This window comes from Oryx dammah, unplaced genomic scaffold, assembly GCF_014754425.2.
Source record: "Oryx dammah isolate SB20612 unplaced genomic scaffold, SCBI_Odam_1.1 HiC_scaffold_20, whole genome shotgun sequence".
NCBI classification, from domain to species: Eukaryota; Metazoa; Chordata; class Mammalia; order Artiodactyla; family Bovidae; genus Oryx; species Oryx dammah.
In genome coordinates this window covers 39,724,392-39,727,822 of record NW_024070204.1, presented here as the reverse complement: position 1 = coordinate 39,727,822, position 3,431 = coordinate 39,724,392, and positions in this window count along the sequence as shown.

Genomic DNA, 3,431 nt, shown 5'->3' with positions numbered 1-3,431 from the left:
TTCCTCCTTCACTATAAATACAAAGACAACTAATGCCCACTTCTCTTCAGCCTGAAGCGGGTGCAGAATTCTGCAGGCACTGTGGGATTTACGCGTGTTGGGACCAGGCACAGCAGGCAGAAAGGGGGGCGCAGCACGGACTGAGGTCATGAGCTGGGGATACACAGTGATTGAGGGCTTCAGCGCAGGCAGGGGCAGTTTCCTTTCCGTACCTTTCATTTTCTATGCATATAAAAAATTTCCCGAATTGTATCACCCTCATTTGGTCAGTAATAACGTAACAATTTGTCCTGACAGGTTTTATAGACTATGAGGAAATGTTTTACATGACAATTTACCTTCCCAGCCCTAAAGTAAGTCATTTTGTTGATTTTTTCATTTAGATGTCGAGGAGAGCAAAGAACTCAGTTAATTGCGAAAATGCAAGTCTTTAGTGCTCATCTTTTGCCTTCCAGGTTAAGCCCTGACGTGTATTTGAAAGTATTAGCTTGCATTTCAAATCCAAGTTTGCTTAAAATAAGACTAGTGACCCAATTGCACAGCATTATTAGGCAACACTAAGAAGACATTACATTAAAAGTGACCAAGTGGTTAGTAGCCATTAAAGCAAAAAAGCTGAAACCTAAACGTTAGTTTGCAAGAATAGGAAACAGGAGTCCAGGATGGCGGTGGCTAAAAGACAAGGAAGGAAAAAGCCCAGGAAAATAGAACAAAGGAAGGTCCGAGGACCGGAGAGAGGACCTCAGGTAGAACAAACAACTCTCCTGGCTAGCCAGATTTACACAGGGCAGGCCCAGGCGGGGGAAAAACATATAAAAAGAGGGGCCAAAGGGCCAGGGCGCTCTCTCTCTCTCTCCCGCCTGCTGTGGCACTCTTTTCGCATCTTAGGGTCGACATGCCCTCACGCCTCAAGGATGGGTTTTCCTGCTATTTTCTAAATAAAATAGAACTGTAACACAGAGCTGTAACACTGATTTGTCTAAGAGCTATAACACGGTCTGTCCAAGACCCTAGAGCTGTGACGTGCCGAGGACTTTAATGTCCGTCACTCCAAATCTTTGTTGTGATGAGACAGAACCGAGGAGAATACACCCGCCTGACACTAAAGAAGAATGGGGAACACTCTTAACTGTTTTCAACACACACACACACAACTACGGGAGGTGATGGATGTGTTAATTTGGTTATATTAATCAGTTCACAACATACGGTATATTAAATCATTATATTGTATTTCTTAAAAAATAAGACAAAAGCAAAAATGAGAGCACAGAAAGGAGTTTGAACCAGAGAGAGAAGTTTCCTCCAGATGAAACAAGTTTCCGCCCTGTTCTCTTCCCCTCCTATGACCCAGTCATTTCCAACACAAACAAAATGCAACAAAACCTTGTCAGAATAACAGTTTCAACACCAATAATACGATAACCAAAATCACTATAATTTGGGGGCAGTTTTTCAAATCTTAGGTATATCCCACTGGAGAGAGATTATAAAATTACTGTCTTTAAAGTCACTTGAAAAAATTCTTCTTTGTGTGGTTATGACACCAGCTGTTACACATTTAGCATCTTTTTAATTTATTTTGGTTCCAATTTTAAAAATTATTTTACATAATTATAAACATTTTTTAACGTAGTAAAATTTTTTTCAAATCAAAATCTACAGATTATATTCAGAGGTGTTTAGCTTCAGCCCAAGTGTGCTCCATATATACATGGAGAGAGAGAGAGAGCCTGGCTTCTCCCTTGGCTACAATCTTCCATCTTTCAGGATTCCATAAAGGAGTCTCATTACATCTTCTTATTGGTAAAGGACATAATTTGTGATGGAAAAGTGAAATTTCTCCCTTTTTCCTCCTACCGTATTGATTTAGATTGAGAAAAGTAGAGGGGAAAAATAAGGTAGAGAGTGAACAGAAGAAAAGGGATTCCTTCTCTTTTGAGAGCTTCCCTTGTGACTTTGCTGGTAAAGAATCTGCCTGCAATGCAGGAGACATGGGTTCTATCCGTGGTTTGGGAAGATCCCCTGGAGAAGGGAAAGGCTACCCATTCCAGTATTCTGGCCTGGAGAATTCCATGGACTGTACAGTCCAAGGGGTGGCAAAGAGTTGGACACGACTGAGTGACTTTCACTCAAGAATGAAGGGACTTAATTTTGACTCATAAATGGTAGCATTCAGATAAATAAATTCTACTTTTCTGGTTTCCTACCAATAGCTGTGAAAAGATCCTCTCTTATTGGTTATGGTTATTTTTAGGTCTGTGACAAGATGTTTTAGAAAATAGAGAAAATGTTTTAAACATGGCTAGTAGTAATACATAAAATCTATTCTTAACCACTCTAGAGATCGTTGGATCTGAAAATGTAAAGACATGAGATTTAAAAATGTGTTTCACTGCCTAAAATGAAACTTTATTCTCCAACATCACTAAAACCTCAGTGTCATTCAGAATTTGAAACTGCATTCTGACTGCTGTCTCCAGATCACATCCTGGAAGATGTTTCTGACTGACTTGTAACCGAAACAGTGCAGAACGCTGTTTGTTTGCTTAGATATTATTCATCCTGTACCCCATTCCCAACTGTCACCCTCAAAAGAAGTTCATTCATACCTCCCCAGGTGGACTTACCTTCCACCTTTGCACTGTTAAGTCGGTGGCTGCAGCTGCCAACAGCAGGGCCTGATTGGTTAATGGAAAATAGCAATGGCTTTCCCCACTTCCTACCTTGCCCTCCCGTTGGGTGGGATGCAAGCTGGGATAGTGTAGTCTACTTTGCTCAGAAGGAGCTCCGCAGGCATCACCTGGCAGATTTACTCCAGATTTGTTAGTGCCAGTTCCCACACAGTGAGGCCAAATAAACAGAAATGTTGGAGTCTGGAGCAGAGAAGGGTTTCTTGCAGGGCCATGCAAGCAGAAGAGTGGTTCATGCCCTAAGACACCCTGAGCTCCCCAAAAGGTTTAGGCAAAGCCTAAAAGGTCTCTTTTAAAGGCCAGGTGAGGGGGGCGGGTGTGGAGGCAGTGTCTAGGGTCAGCTTGTGCACAGCCCTCTGACTGGTTGATGGTGAGATAGCAGGAGGTTTCACAGCCTATCAGTCCTTAGGCTCCAGGAGGCCTGGGAGTGTGTGCTTCAGATTATTGAGTAGTTAACATTTTCCTTTTGGTGGTGGTCTTGCGGAAGTTCACATCTGCAAAACAACTCAGGACATTTGCATAAAATACTATTATCTAGAAACTTCAGAGAGGAGCTAAAGTAGAGGATGTGGGGGAAGGCTGGTCCTCGGCACTGCCCCCCCACCACAAAGGCCCCATGGGATCCTGCTCTGTTACAGGTAGACTGAATTAGTTTTTAAAATTTTAAAGGTACCCACCGGTGATTTGTGTTCAGTCTGGAGCTGAGAAGCACTCAGATTGTGTGCTGGGAGTTGGAAA